The sequence below is a fragment of the Danio rerio genome, chromosome 17 (genome assembly GCF_049306965.1).
Source record: "Danio rerio strain Tuebingen ecotype United States chromosome 17, GRCz12tu, whole genome shotgun sequence".
NCBI lineage: Eukaryota > Metazoa > Chordata > Actinopteri > Cypriniformes > Danionidae > Danio > Danio rerio.
Window position 1 is genome coordinate 58,910,849 of NC_133192.1, and position 21,788 is coordinate 58,932,636.

Genomic DNA, 21,788 nt, shown 5'->3' on the forward strand with positions numbered 1-21,788 from the left:
ACAGCAAAATTATATATTACAGTTCAATTTTATTTGCAATGGGGAAAAAACCCTGTAAAAATGCTCCAGTAAAGATCTGTAACTTGGTTGACGTTATGTTTCCTTAATATATACTGTTAATACCTGTAAATAGTCTTTCCCAGAATTTAAAACACTGGTGTATGATGCTATAAATTGATGAAATACTGTAGTTTACAATAAAAAAAGTTGACATATTTTATAGTTTCTACCTCATTTTTTACTGTAAAAAAAACTGTAAAAATGCTACAGTAAAGATCTGAAACCTGGTTAACAGCATAGTGTCCTTGATATATATAGTTAATAACTGTAAATTGTCTTTCCCCCGAATACAAATCACTAAAAAACTGTAAAAATACTGCAGTAAAAACTCTTTAAATGTGTCAACTGTAATGCATACATTTCTGTATTATTATTTAGTTAATAAAAATAAATCGAGTTTCCAGAATTTAAAACACTGGTGTATGATGCTATAAATTAATCAAATACTGAAATACTGTAGTTTACCATAACAATGTAAAAATATTTTATGATTTCTTCCTTATTTTTGAAATCTTAACAAATTTTACTTAAAATTAATGAAATAAAATAAAAAAGAGATATATATATAGTTTCTATCTTATTTTTTAATGTTAAAAAAACTGTAAAAATTGCGGTAACCTGACCTGGATAACAGTGGTGACGCGGTGGCGCAATAAGTAGTGCTGTCGCTTCACAGCAAGAAGGTTGCTGGTTTGAGTCTCGGCTGGGTCAGTTGGTGTTTCTGTGTGGAGTTTGCATGTTCTCCTCTTGTTGGTGTAGGTTTCCTCCGGGTGCTCCGGTTTCCCTACAAGTCCAAACACATGCGCTATAGGGGAACTGATCAACTACATTGTTCACAGTGTGTGTGTGGAATGAGTGTGTATGGGTGTTTCCCAAAGATGGGTTGCAAATCGAAGGGTATCCACTGCGTAAAAACATATGCTGGATAAGTTGGCGGTTCATTCCACTGGTGACCCCTGATTAATAAAGGGACTAAGCTGAAATAAAAAAAAAGGAATAAATGAATGGAGAACAGTAGGTTTCCTTAATATATACAGTACAGTTAATGACCATTAAGTGACTTTCCCAGAATTCAAAGCTCTGCTGTATGATACTATAACTGAGTAAAATGCAGTAGTTTACCATAAAGATTAGACTGTTTAAATGCAGCTCAACATGTAGTCTGTATTCTCTGGGATATGGATGAAACATTGGTTTTGCTCGTTCATGCTGAGCACTGCATGTGACTTTTCTCCTCTCTGAGTTTTCCACGGTATTCATGACACTTTCCTCCCCTCACCGCGGTCATGATTTATGCGCAGACGAGCGTCTGAAATTTACAGCAGGTTTTTGCAGCAGTAATCAGCAGGATGAAGAAGTGTATCTGTGTCTTTCATTAAGCGTCTGATGGAGATGTCCAGAGCGCAGCAGAAATTAATGCGCCGGGGTTAAACGCTGGAACTAACTCCTGTTTCAACAAAAGGCCAGTCATTACAGCAGCCATAAAACCCAGCACATCCATCCTGATTCCACGCCGCTGAAACTTTCGGCTTTTTCCTCTTCGTTTTGTCTTCTTCTCTTTATTATGTGCATGTCCGGCTATAAGCTCGGTCAAGAAATGAAAACTAATGACGTCCATATGGGTGTTTAATGAATGGGTTCTGCTATGACTGACTATACAAGAAGATATTTTAATCTCTGTCTTGTCTCCAGTCCAAATATCTAAAATAAGCTAAATCAAGAATCATTTTCTGGACTAGCAAAAAACAGTAGGACTCCATGTTAAACCCATGTCTTATTCTTAGTGAAAGGAGTTCAGTTTGGCTTGCTTAACTCCCGTTTCTCTGTGCTTTAAAGAACAGATGACGCAGCTCCATCACCGGTGTAACAATGGTCGGGGTGAAAACAGAGTTTAGAGTACAAATGCAGTTTATTTACGACTTGGTCAGACAGGCAATGGTCAAAACAGGAGCAAATGGTATGATGGGGGTAGTCCAATAGCGTAGTCGTGGTCACAGACAAAGAGGTCAGGGCAGGCCGCAAACAAACATACACCCAAAGCGCTTCTCCCTACTCCACCACCTGTGTGCAGCATCCACTTGGATGATTCGATGGCAGCCATAGGACAACGGTAGTAGTGCGCTAACTAGTGATGCAACGATTAAGAGATTTCACTATTAACTGTGCTTCAATTCGTCACGGTTAATTAATCGTGAAGCTTCTCAACACCGTGCTTCTGCATGGAACAAAACTGCTGCAACTTAAAGTGATGCCAACTGAGTGCTAGTTTGAAGTATGTGCACTGGATTAACTATGGCTGAGGCTATTGACTAAGGGCCAGTCGCATATCGCGTCTTTTGCACACGCAAGTTCTTATTTCCAATAGAGGCGTGTGGCTTGCATATATGGAGCGACGGACTCGTGCTTTCCAGATGCACCTACTAGTTGAAAGAATGCCGTGAGCGCCCTACACTGAGAAACAAAATACAAAATACAGGTTCAGCAGCCTTTGAATACATTTCTTCCCTTTCAAAGGGAAATGGTTAGCTATTAACTTAGATTCACATTAAACTAATACTACTTATTTATTTATTCATTTATTGATTGATTTTATCAATTTGAATATTATTTATTTATTATTTTAATTAATTTTATTTTTTATTTTTTATTTATTTATTAATTTATTTTAAAATAATTTATTTAAATGTTATATTTATATTTAACTTTTTTATTTATTTTAATTTATTTATTGTAATTTATTTTTAATTTATTTATATTTAATTAATTTATTTTCATTTGCTGAAATTTCTATTAATTTATTAAAAATTTGTTTATTTATTTATTGTCATTTATTTTATTTTTTTTTTAATTAATTAATACATTTTTATTATTTTAAATTGATTTATTTATTTACATTTAATTAATTTTTTTTTTTATTGACATTTATTTTCAGTGTAAAATTATTTCTTATGTTTAAATGGCAAAACTTTTCATTCACTTTCTAGTCGGCTTAGTCCCTTTATTAATCCAGGGTCGCCACAGCGGAATGAACCGCTGTAGAAAACCCACGCCAACACGAGGAGAACATGCAAACTCCACACAGAAACACCAACTGAGCCAAGGTTCGAACCAGCGACCTTCTTGTTGTGAGGCGACAGCACTACCTAATGCGCCATTGAGCAGCTATAAACAACACTTTAAAATATAAGGAGTTTTCATGTGATTTTCTAAACTAGCTGTGTTTTCAAATTAACGAATGCATAATAATCGTGAAAACCATGATTTTTCTTCAGACTATAATCGCAAAACCAAAATCTATAATCGTTACATCCCTAGTGCTAACCAAACACCAACAATAGGGCCAATTCAATGGATGGGGATGATTGGGAGACCATGATGGATTATGGCCAGGACACTGGGGTTACACCGCTACTCTTTACCAGAAGTGCCATGGGATTATTAATGAGCACAGACAGTCAGGACCTCGCTTTAACATTTTATCCAGGAGACAGTGCTCACTGGCAGGATAGTGTCCCCTTCACTTTACTGGGACATTACGACTCTCATAGACTGCAGATTAAGCCCTCACTAACACCACTTTCAACAGCAACCTAGCTGTGATCTCCCATCCAGATACTGACCAGGCTCAGCCCTGCTTAGCTTCAGTGAGTGACCAGTTTTAGGCTGCAGGGTGAAATGGCTGTGGCTGTCACAGCATAAACAATTAAACAAGGCTAGGATCAAAAGGCACGGCAAGGCTAGACAGAAATATCGATTGGTAATTTTACAGGTAAACAAGACTCAGAAGTGTGTGTGTGAAAATGAGAGGTGTCTTTACAGTCCAGGTAATCATGGATTGTGAGTTTCAGCTGTGTGTGCAAGTGCAACCAAACAAGTAGTGTGTGTTAATTGGAGGATGGTGGTATTTTATTGTACAGGCTGACGCTCCACTCTCCCTCTCTTTTATGGCATACAAATGAAGCGCGACTTTGCAGAGATGCAGAAGTCCACAGGTTTGAGGGAGTGATTTTGCAGCCGTGTTTGTCCCCTAATTAGTGGTCTCCCCTTGAGCTGCAGCGGGGCCTGTATGAGTGTGTTTTCTGCAGTAATAATGGCTGCAGTACCTGCGGGTGAGACCCGCTGCTGTTCCTCATCCTGTCAGGAAAACTGTGGCGCGCCAGAGCTTAATGATGCTGAAAACAAGACTGTGTGTATGCGTGTGTGTGATATTGAGTGTGTGTGCATGCGAGTGTGTGTGTGTCTGTGTGTGAGTGTGTTGGGTGAGTAAGCATCAGATCAGACTGAAGTAAGTACAGCAGACATTGGCATCACCAATGCTTCATATTTATTCACAAAACACGTTATACAACATGACACACACACAAACACACACACTCAAAACAGTTTAGTGTTGATTCAGTTCAGATCAATAACATTAAAATTGTTTTTACATTTTTTTTATTTATTCCCACCATATATATATATATATATATATATATATATATATATATATATATATATATATATATATATATATATATATATTTTTTTTTTTTTTTTTTTTTTTTTTTATAAAAAAACCACGTCATATATATATAATAGGTGGACATGGATTACAAAAAAAAAAAATATATATATATATATATATATATATATATATATATATATATATATATATATATATATATATATATATATTTTTTTTTTTTTTTTTTATAGGTGGACATAGATAAAACATTTTTTTATAAACATATATATATAAAAAAAAAAAAAAAAAAATATATATATATATATATATATATATATATATATATATATATATATATATATTTTTTTTTTTTTTTTAATAAAAGAACCACGTCATATATATATAATAGGTGGACATGGATTAAAAAAAAAAATATATATATATATATATATATATATATATATATATATATATATATATATATATATATATATATATATATATATATATATACATATTATAGGTGGAGATAGCTAAAAATATATTTATTAAATATATATAAATATAAATATAAATATATTATATAAATATATTAAATATATATATATTTATTTATTGTTTACCAAAAAGCTTCTTCAATGTGCTATTGAAATCACTTTAGTTTTGTATCTTAATAATAAAAAAGAAAACAAACCAAGAGCAACTAAACAGTGCCGTGTTTTCCTGCAGAGCTGGAGAAATGGTGGCGTTTGTGGCAGTGCATCATGGGAATATGGCGGACAGAAGGAAGCAGACACAGATGTGTGGAGAAGCCCGAGGCGTCTGATGAAGAGAAGATCCGTCTGTCTGTGGTCCCCCGGCGCGGGACGTCCCGAACGCTCACTGTCTGAGGGAAAACTCTGCGCTCGCGGGAAGAAGAAGAACTGAGAGAAACAACGGCCATCATTTATCCACAGCTCAGGGAATCATGTCAGCATCACCGTTTATACAGCTGAAGACTAAATCATTCCCCTCCTGTGAAATCTCAACTCCTCAGAGGGAAGGTTTTTTATTTATGTTGTTATTTTTGAGTACAATTCACAATGAAACAACATTAAATACCAAACAAGAGCATACAGACATCTACATATCTAAATAATCTTCTTTTAGATCATTTACCCGGCAGATTATTTTGCTTGTTTTAAGAAAAAACTCTCTTCATTTTGACTCATTATTTCTGAAAACAATAGAAAATGCTTGTTTATTTAACAACTTTTAGATATTTGGACTCAAAACAAGACAAAAATGATGCATTTGAATGTTTTTACAGCGTGTAACTAGCGAGCATCTGGCTGCCACCCAAGCCAGCGGTGTCAGTGGAGAACAATAGCGTTCATTAGCATCATTAATCAGCTGCGATCCGTCATTAAGACCCTCAGCAGCAGCGTCATCTGCAGTCAGAGATTCTCCTCCACGGCGCAGCAGATGTGCAGATCTTTATTGCAGGAGCAGCAGGAACCTGCACATCTCTTCATCTGCTGCTCTTCATCTCATCTGTCCACACACACACTCTCGCTTAATCGTTACAAGAGAACAGAGCTGATCCAGCACACACACACACATCTAACTTCTGCTTCAACACATCACTGAGAAGACTGAAACCACATCAGTACTGTATATACTGTGTACAGACCTGAAGCCTGCCAGATCTTCAGCTGATGGAGACTCAATCACTAGTAAAAGAGCCCTGTGCCCGTATTCACAAACATCTTGAAGTCGGAAGTTAAGATTGTCCTCTTTACCTCTTATTTTTTATTCTTTGGGAACCAGCTGGATCATTGAAAGATGGGTGTGGCTAACAGAATCGGGGAAGATTTGAATGCCAGTTTTCTCTAAGCTGTGGAGCATTCTACTGTCCACTGGAGTGACCGTCGGCCCCACCTGCTGCAGGATGCTTTCAGATGCCTGACGATGAAAAGAAACAAGGAGCTAAACTCTACAGTCAGAATCTTATTATTTATTTTAAACACTTCCTCCTGTGAAGGCAGTGCAGAAAGGAGACAGTGATAACTCCACCCTAAAGGACTGATAGCCCCACCCTAAATGACTGATTACTCCACCCTAAATTACTAATAACCCCGCCCTAAATGACTGATAGCCCCACCCTAAATGACTAATAACCCCGCCCTAAAAGACTGATAGCCCCGCCCTAAAGGACTGATAACTTCACCCTTAATGATTAATAACCTCTCTTAAAAGCACCGATAGTCCCGCCCCAAAAAAACAGTGACCCCGCCCTAAAGGACTAATAATTTTACCCTAAAAAACAGAAAGCCACAGCGGATGGATAGTCCTGTCCCAAATGACTAATAACCATGCCCTAAATTACTGAGAATCCTACCCTAAAGGAATGATAACTCCACCCTAAATGACTAATAACCACGCCCTAAATTACTGAGAGTCCTACTCTAAAGGACTGATAACTCCACCCTTAATGACTAATAACCACGCCCTAAATTACTGAGAGTCCTACTCTAATGGACTGATAACTCCACCCTAAATGACTAATAACCACGCCCTAAATTACTGAGAGTCCTACTCTAAAGGACTGATAACTCCACCCTTAATGACTAATAACCACGCCCTAAATTACTGAGAGTCCTACTCTAAAGGACTGATAACTCCACCCTTAATGACTAATAACCACGCCCTAAATTACTGAGAGTCCTACTCTAATGGACTGATAACTCCACCCTAAATGACTAATAACCACGCCCTAAATGACAGATGGTGCTGCCTTAAAGGACTGAAAACTCCACCTTAAAGGACAGATTACTCTCCCCTAATTTACTAATAACCCCACCCTAAATGACTGATAGCCCCACCCTAAATGACCAATAACCCCGCCCTAAATGACTGATAGCCCCGCCCTAAAGGACTGATAACTTCACCCTTAATGATTAATAACCTCTCTTAAAAGGACCGATAGTCCCGCCCCAAAAAAACAGTGACCCCGCCCTAAAGGACTAATAATTTTACCCTAAAAAACAGAAAGCCACAGCGGATGGATAGTCCTGTCCCAAATGACTAATAAGCATGCCCTAAATTACTGAGAATCCTACCCTAAAGGAATGATAACTCCACCCTAAATGACTAATAACCCCGCCTAAATGACTGATAGTCCTGTCCTAAAGGACTCATAACTCCACCCAAAAGGACTGATAGCCCCACTCTAATGGACGCATAGTCCAGCCCTTAATGACTAATAACCACGCCCTAAATTACTGAGAGTCCTACTCTAAAGGACTGATAACTCCACCCTTAATGACTAATAACCACGCCCTAAATTACTGAGAGTCCTACTCTAATGGACTGATAACTCCACCCTAAATGACTAATAACCACGCCCTGAATTACTGAGAGTCCTACTCTAATAGACTGATAACTCCACCCTAAATGACTAATAACCACGCCCTAAATGACAGATGGTGCTGCCTTAAAGGACTGATAACTCCACCTTAAAGGACAGATTACTCTCCCCTAATTTACTAATAACCCCACCCTAAATGACTGATAGCCCCACCCTAAATGACCAATAACCCCGCCCTAAATGACTGATAGCCCCGCCCTAAAGGACTGATAACTTCACCCTTAATGATTAATAACCTCTCTTAAAAGGACCGATAGTCCCGCCCCAAAAAAACAGTGACCCCGCCCTAAAGGACTAATAATTTTACCCTAAAAAACAGAAAGCCACAGCGGATGGATAGTCCTGTCCCAAATGACTAATAAGCATGCCCTAAATTACTGAGAATCCTACCCTAAAGGAATGATAACTCCACCCTAAATGACTAATAACCCCGCCTAAATGACTGATAGTCCTGTCCTAAAGGACTCATAACTCCACCCAAAAGGACTGATAGCCCCACTCTAATGGACGCATAGTCCAGCCCTAAATGACTAATAACCACGCCCTAAATTACTGAGAGTCCTACTCTAAAGGACTGATAACTCCACCCTTAATGACTAATAACCACGCCCTAAATGACAGATGGTGCTGCCTTAAAGGACTGATAACTCCACCTTAAAGGACAGATTACTCTCCCCTAATTTACTAATAACCCCACTCTAAAGGACTGATAGCCCCGCCTAAAAGGATTGATACTCCACCCCAAATGACTAAAAATCCCACCTTAAATGACACCTTAAATCTACCCTAAAGGACTAATAACCCCACCCTAAAGCCCTAATACACCCACCCTAAATGACTGATAGCCCCGCCCTAAATGACTAATAACCCCGCTTTAAAGGACTGATAACTCCATTCTGAACAATTAATAACCCCTCGCTAAAGGACTGATAACTTCACCCTAAATGACTAATAACCCTGCCCTAAATGACTGATAGTTCCATTCTAAAGGACTGATAACTTAATGATTAATAACCCTGCTCAAAAGGACCGATAGTCCCGCCCTAAAATACCAATAGCCCTGCCCTAAAGGACTTGTAATTTCACCCTAAAAAACAGATAGCCCTGCTCTAATGGACAGATAGTCCTGGCCCAAATGACTAATAACCACACCCTAAATGACAGTCCCACCTTAAAAGACTGATAACTCCACCTCAAATGACTAATAACCCTGCCCCAAATGACTGATAGTCCACCCTAAAGCCCTAATAAGCCCACCCTAAAGGACTGATAATCCTGCTCTAAAGGACTGATAACTCCACCCTAAATGAGTAACAACCCTGCTCTATATGATTAATAGTCCCGTTCTAAAGGACTGATAACTCCACCTTTAATGATTAATAAGCCTGCTGATAGTCCCACCCGAAAAGACCAATAACCCCCTCAAAAGACTAATAATTCCACCCTAAAAAACAGATAGCCCCGCTTTAATGGACTGATAGTCTCACCCCAAATGACTAATAACCACGCCCTAAATGACTGATAACTCCACTCTAAAATAATTCATTCATTTTCTTGTCGGCTCAGTCCCTTTATTAATCCGGGGTCACCACAGCGGAATGAACCGGCAACTTATCCAGCACGTTTATACGCAGCAGATGCTCTTCCAGCCGCAACTCATCTTTGGGAAACATCCACAGACACACACACACACACATACATACACTACGGACAATTTAGCCTACCCAATTCCCCTATAGTCCCCTATGTCTTTGGACTGTGGGGGAAACCGGAGCACCCAGAGGAAACCCACATGAACGCAGGGAGAACATGCAAACTCCACACAGAAACACCAACTGAGCCGAGGTTCGACCCAGCGACCTTCTTGCTGTGAGGCGACAGCACTACCTACTGCGCCACTTCGTCGCCCCCTAAAGTAATAATAATTAATAGTAACCACACCCTAAATAAAGTGAGTTTTTCAGAAGAACTCACTTAATTTTAGCATATTATTTCTGAAATCAAGACGATGTGTTTTTGCTCATCTAGAAAATGCTTCATGATTTGAGAGTTTTTAGATTTTTGGACTAGAAACAAGACAAAAGCTTCATGTCAGAAAAGCGTTATCTTGCAGTGTGATAGGCCCACTGACTTAGAGTGTTTACTAGTTTTGCAATTACATCATCCCTTCAGCGCTCTATATTTATTAATGCAGTTTTGGTAATCTGACATCATATCATTTACGCTGTGCTCTGGTCTTCAGCACTGTGGTCAGTTAGCGGACCGTTAATCAGCCGCTGCCATGACATCATGCAAACAGTTTTGCAAACAGAACCATTCAGCAAGGACCATTTTCTTCTGAAGATCGCAAATAACCCAGCGCTAGTCTGTTTTTAATGGAATTTATAGCTTCGTTCATTACCCTTTTTGTATTAGTAATTATTTCTAAAATACCAAAGAGCCATCTTTTCTGTCCTCGTCGTTTAGCGCTGCTGATTTATGCCGCTGATTGGGCTCTGATGCCGTCTCGGCGAGGTGTGACATTTCAAAATATTTATAGCTCTGGCACATTAAGGCCTTCCCTCTGAAGGTGACCCAACACTCCTCCTCCAGTCGCTTAATTAATGGCATCCGGCGCTCTTCTTCTGCTGGATTTATCCACCCTGTGCTGTCGGACAGACCGGAAACACACCAGACACTGGAAAACACATCATAGGCTGCATTTACACTGCCTGACCCAGTTACGCTTTTATTCCCTCACAGATATGGCCAACTTATACTCACTTGCCACTTTATTAGATACACCTGTCCAACTGCTTGTTAAAGCAAATGTCTAATCAGCCAATCACATGGCAGCAGCTCACTGCACTTAGGCATGTAGACATGATCAAGACGATCTGCGGCAGTTCAAAGCGAGCATCAGAATGGGGAAGAAAGGGGATTTAAGAGACTTTGAACATGAGTATTTCAGAAACTGCTGATCTACTGGGATTTTCACGCACAACCTTCTCTAGGGTTTACAGAGAATGCTCCGACAAAGAGGAAATATCCAGTGAGCGGCAGTTCTGTGGGCGCAAATGCCTTGTTGATGAGGCCAGAGGTCAGAGGAGAATGGCCAGACTGGTTCCAGCTGATAGAAAGGCAACAGTAACTCAAATAAGCACTCGTTACAACCGAGCTCTGCAGAAGAGCATCTCTGAACACACAACACGTCCAACCTTGAAGCGGATGGGCTACAGCAGCAGAAGAGCACACCGGGTGCCGCTCCTGTCAGCTAAGAACAGGAAACTGAGGCTACAATTCACACAGACTCACCAAAACTGGACAATAGAAGATTGGAGAAACGTTGCTGCTCTGATGAGTCTCCATTTCTGCTGACACATTCGGATGCTCGGCTCACAATTTGGCCTCAACACCATGAAAGCATGGATCATCCTGCCTTGTATCAGCGGTTCAGGCTGGTGGTGGTGGTGTAATGGTGTGGGGGAGATTTTCTTTGGCTCCATTAGTACCAATTGAGCATCAACGCCACAGCCTACCTGAGTATTGCTGCTGACCATGTCCATCCCTTTATGAGCACAGTGTCTCCATCTTCTGATGGCTACTTCCAGCAGGATAACGCAGCATGTCATAAAGCTCAATCATCTCAGACTGCTGAACATGACGATGAGTTCACTGTACTCAAATGGCCTCCACAGTCACCAGAGCTCAATCCAATAGAGCAGCTTTGGGATGTGGTGGAACGGGAGATTGGCATCATGGATGTGCAGCCGACGATGGCTACAATAAGTACTAACAAATTAATTTGTCAAAATAATATTAATGAAACCCTGTGAACAGATTATGACTCTTCTATTATCACAGCTGTCAGTCAACGCCCACTCTTTTTTTTCTCTCTGGGTCATGCGGTGTAAATGCAGACGTCAGATACCAGTCACTTTTAAAAGAAGATGTACAAAATCAGATACAGTCTGAATTAAGCATCAAGATCTGCAGTCTTAAACAAGCGGCCAGATCCTCAGCAGTGCGAAACCGGAGAAGAATCCACACCAAAGCACTGAATCTTTAATATTTTATTGATCCGATCTAAACCTTCTGCCCAAAGTGGCAATTAAAATTCAATTAAACTGACTGAAAGCATCATATTAAATCCCAGCTCTTTACGAGCTCCCCGCTAATGCTTCAGGACAAATCTCAAATATAATCACACTCTTTTCAAATTATATGATCTGGCTGGCTCGCTATAAAAGTGACACGTTTAGGTACACTTCCAATAACTCTTTAACCACGACTCTCTAATGAATACTATTTTATAGCCTTTAAATCAGTTATTATTGGGCATTTTAATAAAGCTAAGCGACTGCTATTGTTTTACACACTAAAAGAGAAATTATTTTAATTTTGCGCCTCCGTTCTGCCCAGTTCCCCTTTCGAAGTCGGATTGAAGAATTGTTTTGCTCCGCAGTATTAATATGCTTCCTTCAGAATTACTGGAGTCGAGGAATAATTGATGACTCTGTTCGTCACTGGAGCTGTAAAATTTAGAGTGTCGTTTGTCATCTGAAGCTCAAGGATGTGGTAAAAATTTCGTAAACAGCCGTACAGCTATAGGTGATTGGAGAAGTTTGAACTGAGTGCTGTTTCCCTCACCAAACTGCCAAAGATGAATAAGGGGTTTCTAGGTGGTTGTTAGAGTATTCTGAATGGTTGCCAGGGTATTTCTAGTGATTTCTGAATAGTTGTCAGGGTGTTGCTAGGTTGTTGTTAGTGTTTTGAGTGGTTTTCAGGGTGTTTCTAGGGGGTTTTTAGTATTCTGAGTGGTTGTCAGGGTGTTTCTAGGTGGTTGTTAGTGTTCTGAGTGGTCTTCAGGGTGTTTCTAGGTGGTTGTTAGTGTTTTTAGTGGTTGTCAGGGTGTTTTTAGTGGTTGTCAGGGTGTTTCTAGGTGGTTGTTAGTGTTCTGAATGGTTGTCAGGGTGTTTCTAGGTGGTTGTTAGTGTTTTGAGTGGTTGTCAGGGTGTTGATAGGTGGTTGTTAGTATTCTGAGTGGTCGTCAGGGTGTTTCTAGGTGGTTGTTAGAGTTTTTAGTGGTTGTCAGGGTGTTTTTAGTGGTTGTCAGGGTGTTTCTATGTGGTTGTTAGTGTTCTGAATGGTCATCAGGGTGTTTCTAGGTGGTTGTTAGTGTTTTGAGTGGTTGTCAGGGTGTTGATAGGTGGTTGTTAGTGTTCTGAGTGGTCTTCAGGGTGTTTCTAGGTGGTTGTTAGAGTTTTTAGTGGTTGTCAGGGTGTTTTTAGTGGTTGTCAGGGTGTTTCTATGTGGTTGTTAGTGTTCTGAATGGTCATCAGGGTGTTTCTAGGTGATTGTTAGTGTTTTGAATGGTCGTCAGGGTGTTTCTAGGTGGTTGTTAGTGTTCTGAGTGGTTGTCAGGGTGTTTCTAGGTGGTTTTTAGTATTCTGAGAAGTCTTCATGGTGTTTCTAGGTGGTTGTTAGTGTTTTTAGTGGTTGCCAGGGTGTTTCTAAGTGGTTGTTAGTTTTCTGAGTGGTCGTCAGGGTGTTTCTAGGTGGTTGTTAGTGTTCTGAGTGGTCGTCAGGGTGTTTCTAGGTGGTTGTTAGTGTTCTGAGTGGTTGTCAGGGTGTTTCTAGGTGGTTGTTAGTGTTCTGAGTGGTTGTCAGGGTGTTTCTAGGTGGTTGTTAGTATTCTGAGAAGTCGTCAGGGTGTTTCTAGGTGGCTCTTAATGCTCTGCATGTTTGTCAGGGTGTTGTTAGGTGTTTTTAGTGTTCTGAGGGGTTGTCAGGGTGTTTCCTGTGAGTTCTGAGTGGCTATCAGGGTGTTGCTATGTGGTTGTTTCTGTTCTGAGTGGTTGTCAGGGTGTTTCTAGTGAGTTCTGAGAGGTTGTCAGGGTGTTTTAGTGAGTTTTGAATGGTACTCATGATGTTACTAGAGCGTTATTAGTGTTTTGAGTGGTTGTCAGGGTGTTGCTAGGTGATTGTTAGTGTTCTGGGTGGTTGTCAGGGTGTTTCTAGTGAGTTCTGAGTGGTTGTCAGAGTGTTTTAGTGAGAATGGTACTCAGGGTGTTGCTAGGGCGTTGTTAGTGTTTTGAGTGGTTGTCATGGTGTTTCTAGATGATTGTTAGTGTTCCTGGTGGTTGCCAGGGTGTTTCTAGTAAGTTCTGAGTGGTTGTCAGCGAGTTTATAGGTGGTTCTTAGGGTTCTGAGTGGTTGTCAGGGTGTTTCTTGTGAGTTCTGAGTGGTTGTCAGGGTGTTTCTTGTGTGATCTGGGTGGTTGCCAAGGTGTTGCTAGATGGTTTTTAGTGTTCTGGGTGATTGTCAGAGTGTTGCTATGTGGTCAATAGAGTGTTCTGAGTGGTTGTCAGGGTGTTTCTATATATCAGAGTGGTTGTCAAGGTGTTGCTACAGTAGGTGATTGTTAGAGTGTTCTGAACGGTTGTCAAGGTATTGCTAGGTGGTTGATTGAGTGTTCTAAATGGTTGTCATGGTGTTTTTTTAGAGTGTTATGGGTGGTTGTCAGGGTGTTTCAAGAGCATTCAGGGTGGTTGTCCGGTGTTCTAAATGTTTATCAGGGTGTTATTATGTGTTTGTTAAATGGTTGTCAGAGTGTTGCTAGCTGGTTGTTAGGGCATTCTAAATGGTCGTCGAGGTGTTTCTTCAGTATTTTTATCCAGTTTGCAGTTCAGTAGTCCTGCCGTAGGTTGGTGTCTCAGTGATCTGTAGATGTGTCTCTTGTTCGTCCAGCGGGTCTGTAGGTTTTCTCCATCTGCAGTGTTCTGCACTTAGTGTCATAAATGGCTGTAATTAAATGCACTTATTGGAGAATCTGGAGAACTTTGAGAGGAAATAGCTGCAGGACTGCTTGAAGAGAACAATTGTTTGGGAGGCCATTATTCATTGAGACACTGTAAGTGCTGTAGACGTGTGAATGAAACACATGGCCTGCAGCTCTCTCTCTCTCTCTCTCTCTCTCTGCCTAAATGAGATGCATGGCTCTTCTCCTTTTAATTCAGGTTGAGTACATGCCTCAGTCATCTTGTCTTTTATTGACTCAATCTCGGGAAGCAACGTCGCTTTCCATAACCCGCACATCAGGCCAGTCCTCGATACCCCACTCGGTAATTTAAAGCCCTTATAGAATTGCAATTTCAGGCCTGGCTGCTTGTTTTTCTAAAATGTACTCAAGGAATTAGTTACTCCAGCCACAAATCAGACAAATTTATGCGTGGTTGTAATGCGGTTTACGGCCTCATGGTACATTGCTTCAAAAACAGCAGATGTGAAATTGTGACAAATATAACGAGGGTTTGTTTTCCTGATACGGAGGAGTCTCGGGGCGTGTTTACTCCTCATATACAGTACATTTAATGTGATAGTCGGGGCTGTTGATTAATGCTCCGCTCGCTTTTCATTACAGATAAGAGTAGCGCTGCGGTCAAGAGATAGAACGGGTGCTGTAAATCTGCTTAAATGAGCAGTAAAATGAACAGCCACATGCATTAGCGTTGCATTTTAAGACTTGGTTCTGGGGTCACGAGTCTGCAGACACCTGAGCAACAGGACATCCCACATCATGACATTTATGTGCTTTCAATGCATACTTTTACACTGCCTTCACTAAAAAAAATATGCATTTCTGGGCTGTAGTGTGCAGGGATTCAAGCAAAGCTGTGTTAAAATGCTGGGTCCACACAATCAGTGTATGTTGGGACAACTTGAAGACATTAAGTTAACTTAATGGGATGGGGGGGGGGGTCTCCACATCCACCACTAGTGTGAACACCGCACACCACCGCAGCTGATTGGTGGAGAGAAGACAGAGTGAACAAGCCAATTGTGATATGAGGATGGATATGAGGCCATGATGGATAGAGGCCAGTGGGCAAATGTGGATGCCAGGGTTAAACCCCTACTCTTTTTCAAAGAACATCCTGGGATTTGTAATGACCACAGAGAGTCAGGACCTTGGTTTAATGTCTGAAAGACGGTATCCACTGAGTATAGAGTCCCCAATCAATATACTGGGGCATTAGGACCCACACAGACCACAGGTTGAGCGCCCCCTGCTGGCCTCACTAACACCACTTCAAGTAGCAACCTAGCTTTCCCATGTGGTCTCCCATCCAGGTATAGCAAACATTATTTTTAAGTGTAAGTCGTGTCTTATATATATATATACATATATATTACCTGTTTATTAATTTGCATAAAGCACATATTCTGCATGGCCATCACTAACCCAACAACTACCTAAATAACTATTAATAAGAGGCAAATTAGGAGTATATTGAGGCAAAAGTCATAGTTAATAGATAGTAAATAACCTGAATTGTATCATAAAATAAAGTATGACCAAAACAGTGGGTCATCGCAACCCAAACCATATTGATATTTGATATATGGCAATAAATGCACGTTAAGTTCATGTTTGGATTTCACATATACAACATATGACTTATATGCGATGTTTAGGAATTTTGTTTTTCAACCATTGGAATTGCAAATCTGTTTAATAATGTTTTTAATGACTAATGTTTTTTAACGGATAAACCTTTAAGAATATATATTAAATTAAGGATCACAATTTGTAAGTTTCTGAAAACAGAGAAACATCATTTTTACTTAAATCTAAGAAGATATTTGAACTAGAAACAAGACTAAAAACTCGTAGAAAGCCACACATGAGCCATTTCAGGCCAGTTTTTACGCATGCCTTTTTTCACAACATAGTTTATTCTTAAACAACAAGGAAGAAAGAAAACAAACAACTGCAGAAAAGCAGGTATGCTAGAATATTTTTTCCTAAATAAACAGAAGCATGACAGCAAATTTCTGCAATGCAAAAAAATAAAATGCTTTACTTACTCAAGCTTTTTTGTCTTGTTTCTAGAAATAATGCAACCCAGGCTCATTATTGATATGTACCCATGTATACATTTCTGGAGAGCACCAAATACATCCCAGGAGGTATGCTTTTTTGCAGTTTTGGTTTTTCGCGAATCCACCAGAGGGCGCTGTGTACGCTTTTTCAGATCTCAATTTCTCTTGCGAGTGCCATTCGTTCCTGCTTTTCTCGTAAATCCACCGGAGGCTGCTGTCGACTGACAAACTTATCAACTGACTGATCGACTGACCCACCCTCCCCTTCCCTAAACCAAACCAACAGTGTTTTCAAAAGCAATCCACAAAAAGGAAAGCCCTGATTTTTACCACGTTTTTAGGTTTTACCAGATTCTCACGCTGTTATTGATGGTAAGGTCTAGATAGGATGCATGGCCAGCTGGAAGTGCGATATGCACATCAATATAGCAGCTTTTTTTATGACACTGTATAACGATAATTTATATTTTTACAGTACTGTGACCGTTGGGTTTAGGGTGGGAATTTATTGGGTAATTTAATCAACCCAGGCTTATTTTGTAAAGCGTAGTCCTGTGGACGTTTCTGGAGACTGCGAACTACGTCCTGGGTGGTATGTATTTTTGCAGTTTTTGTTGTCAAGAATCCGCGAGAGGACGCTGTGTGCGCTTTATCGTATCTTTAATGTCTCTCGCGAGTGCTATTTGCGCCCTCGCTGTTCTCGCGTAAACCCACCAGAGGCCACTGTCGACCGACCGTCTGTCTGACTGAATGAATGATTAACTGGCCGACCGGCCAATCGAATGACTCACCCTCCTCCTTCCCTAAACTCAACCAATTGTACTGATTGACCCACCCACCCGCTTATTTCCCAAAACCCAACCAATGTCCAGAAAAAGAAAACCCCTTGTCTGATTTTTACCACGTTTCACTCGTTGGTTTAATTTTTTTGGATTCGGTTTTGTCTTACCTGATTTCTGGAACCGCTCTTCCCCGGACTCGAACCTGGTCGTGGTCAATGTCTTGTTCAACTCCTCTTAAGTCCGCCGTACACAACGTCGTACAATTTTCACAAATGAAACTGGACAAACTGGTTGCAACGCAAAAGCCTTTCACAGTGTCACACCGCCCTGTAGCGTTTGCTTAAAAAATAAAATGCAGCCATACGTACCTTCGGCTATAAAATTTGCAGTCTCCAGAATGTCCACGAGACTACGTTTTCAGAATGAGCCTGTGTTGAATTTAATAGATAGCATAAATAATTCTCAGTATGAGTGCTGTTTTTACCCTACTGTGATGGTTGGGTTGGGGTTGGGGGTAGACCGTAATAAAATACAAGTCATGGGAAATTTTATAAGTTATATACATAATTTTCGTTAACATCTGGCCGCAACCATATCTGATCTTGCAAAAACTATTATTTAGGTGTTTATTATATTTTTATACCTGCTTTCTGGAAGCGTTCTACACCAGACTTGAACCCCGTCATCGCTCCACGTCACAAGTCCACCGGTGTACATGGTGAGCGGCTGGACAAACTGGTAAAAGCTGGAAAGACGTCTATACAAAGGTAAGCGGTCAGCTGGTAAGCACGAAAAGAAACGGCGTTAGTTTTAAAGACGAAATGCAGCCATATGTACCCAGGTGTAAAAAATATATATAATTAAATGCAATTAAAATACACTTAAATACCCGCAAATACATTTCTAGTACATTGTTATTATTTGTGTTACAAGTTTGATGGTTTTACACTATAAATATACTAATTAAAAGTATGTTTATACTTCAGTAGGACTTTAGTACACTTGACAAAAGTATACTAAATACCAGTAATACGTATATACCTTTTTAGTGTTCTACAATAAAGTACACTAGAGAAAAAAACATCCAGAAGAGTTTTATTAGTGTGTTTTACAAAAGTGTGCTTTAAATGCTTTAAACATAAGTTGATTTTAATACACTGTTTACATATTAATCCTAAGTTTAAAATAGGTTAATATATTAAAAATCTATTAGTAATATATCGTAGTAGAAGTACATTTTCCCAAAATACTTTTAATACAGTATTTAGCACACTTTGCTTTTTTTTTTTACAATTTGTGTATTCTTTTAATATATTACTATTATACTTTGAATTAGTCATAAATATATTTAAATGTTTAAAAGTAGGGTTCAAGTGTATTTCTAGTTGTAAGTAAATATATATATTTTAAAATACAGATTTAGTATGTTGAAAGGACATTTTAGTTCAATTTCAGGGTGTCTCAAAATAGCACAGTTGAGTGCACTTAGATGGTGTTAAGTTTATCTGAACATATACTTAATACTATCTTTTAGTGCATTGAGTACAAAATTAGTGTGTGAAAATAGAGCACTTTTAGTACATTATTGAAATGTGTACTAAGTATACTTAAATCAAGTGTATTTTAGTGCACTTTTTTTTTTACCTGGGTACCTCTGGATACATACTTGGCAATCTCCAAAAATGTAAATAGGGGTGCATTTTCAGAATAAGGCTGTGTTGAAATAATGAATCAAAATAAAGTGAGTTTTTCCTTAAAACAAGCTAAACAATCTGCCAATGTGGTGAGCAAAATAATCTAGTTTTTGCCTTGGAAAAATATTATGTAGCTTGTTCTCACTAAATTTAAACAATTCTGAATGTTTTGCTCGCCGTGTAAATGTTTAGATATGTGGACTGGAAACAAGACAAAAATAATTGCTCTGCATCAGACATTTCACCACATCGTTGATTGTAACATGATTTGCACATGAAATCCATCTCCAGAACGTTAGTGGCCATAATTAATGTTCACAAGAAATATACATTTTCCTCAAATCTTCTTCTGCTCGGGGGCCGACGGGTCTGTCCAGCAGGAATGGCTTCAGCTCGGCGAGAACAGAAGTGAAGGATCCATCAGTCGTCATCATTACGAGCTGAGAGATGGGCTAATAGTCCCGACAGAAGGACATATTCCTGATCCATTCTCAGCATGAATCACTCCCAATATTAGGCTGTGACAGGGCCAATCCGGAGGCTCCAGACAGACCATTCCTCATGCCGTACGCAGGCTGTGATGAGCAGGAGCGAACTCGGGTAGTTAGAGGACCCCTGGGCTAAAGCTTTACACTGCAAAAAAAAAGAGAGATGTGATGAAAAGGGGTGGCACGGTGGTTAGCATGTCACCTCACAGCAAGAAGGTCACTAGTTTGAGTCCTGGCTCAGTTGGTGTTTCTATGTGGAGTTTGCATGGTTTCCCCATGTTGGCGTGGGTTTGGCTCCGGTTTCCCCCACAGTCCAAACACATGCGCTATAGGGGAACTGATCAACTCAACTGGCTGGAGTGTATGTGTGTGGATGAGTGTGTATGGGTGTTTCCCAGTACTGGGTTGCATCCGCTGTGTAAAATCATATTCTTGAATAGTTGGTGGTTCATTCCGCTGTGGTGGCCCTTGATGTGTAAAGGGAGTAAGCGGAAGGAAAATGACTGAACGATCCTCCAGAACACTCATATATACGCGGTATATAAATATATAAGTGATGAGTGATAATATCCCTGTGGAAATGTAGGAGTGTGATAATGTTCTTCCGTCTTTATCTGGCACACATACGCGAAGTCATTTCTAGATAGAGTCCTCTCGGCATATGCTGCGATAAAGCATGCGTGGGAAATTAAAAATAAACACATAGTTTGATTGCTCTTTGTTTTGCGGCTAAGGGGGAACAATTATATCTTCATAGCGGAATGGAGCGTCTCCAAACAGATCGCGGTCCTCACGCTGCTCGGCAGATGGCAGGAGGATGTACAGCTTTCTTACTCACGGAAATGAACAGAGTCTGAACTCTTTATAAACGTCACACGCAATTAGAGTCTGCGCCGAGACAAAGAGGCCATCAAGCGCACGTCTGACAGCAGGACTCCAACTTTCTTCTGCTTAAATTATGCTGCTGCTGTAAATGACTGACGGCGCAGGAAGCTGTGTCTGGATGCGTCTTATTCTCAGGGAAAAGAGCGCGGTTTGGCTTGCTTTAATGCCACTGTTTCTCTGCGCTTTAAAGAGCAGATTATAAAGCACCGTCCCCGGATTGTTGGGTCGCTGTTTCTAGTCTAAATATCTAAAAATGCACAAATCAAGAAGCGTTTCCTAGCACAAAATAGTGTCTTGATTTCAGAAATGAGTCAAAAATAAGGGAGTTTTTCCCATAGAAGACTTTCCTCTACATGTGTCGACATACAGTGGAACGAAATGTGGTCTCCCACAGGATTGTGGTGCTACGTGAAGTTTATGTATAAACTAATTTCGAGAGGATCAAGTTCTTATGATTGCTAGCGCTGGATCCGCATTATCCAATTCACATGCTCCAATCAGACAACTCCTAGGCTGATATAAACACCCTGGGTTCCACTCCACTGCTATCTTCGTTTTGAAAAGTCCCCCCCTTCCACCCCTACTCCTCCTTCCTAGATGGGTGACATGGTGGCCCAATGCATAGCACTGTTGCCTCACAGCAAGAATGTCTCTAGTTCCAGGCTTTATCAAACCAGCAGACATTTCTATGTGGAGTTTGCACTTTCTCCCCGTGCTCACGTGGGTTTCCCCCGGGTTCCTCGTTTTCCTCCCACTGTCCAAAAAACATGCAAATTAAGTTAATTGACTAATCCAAATCAAGTATGTAGTTATCTCCAAAGAGCAATCACTTACTTTTCATTGGTTACTACTGCAGGGGAGTTCTCGAGATCTCGAGTTCAAACTCCCCTCCCACCTTGCAACGGGAGGGAGCCCCGGGCTTGAGGATCGCATGAGATCAGGGTTCTCTCCCGGGACAGCAAGCCAAACAAGCTTTATAATCAGTCATCAGCTAAGTGTGAACTCTTGAAATAAACAAACAATCATAAATGTGAACACAACACCAGATGTATAAGAGCTCATTTAAACCTATAGATGATCAACACAATCTCACGACAATTCAAACGTTTTGATATCGTGGCTAATTCGTATGAATTCATACAATCTCACTCGTACAAT

General features: G+C 40.1%; 1 long non-coding RNA gene across 1 annotated transcript in view; it reads left to right on the forward strand.

Annotated features, from left to right (window-relative positions):
- LOC141378400 (uncharacterized) overlaps positions 1 to 21,788 on the forward strand; it is a 46,144-nt gene that overhangs the window by 17,640 nt on the left and 6,716 nt on the right. The window contains exon 2 of the long non-coding RNA XR_012392965.1: positions 5,237 to 6,487. This is a non-coding gene — a long non-coding RNA (uncharacterized lncRNA). The remainder of the gene's footprint in view (positions 1 to 5,236; positions 6,488 to 21,788) is intronic.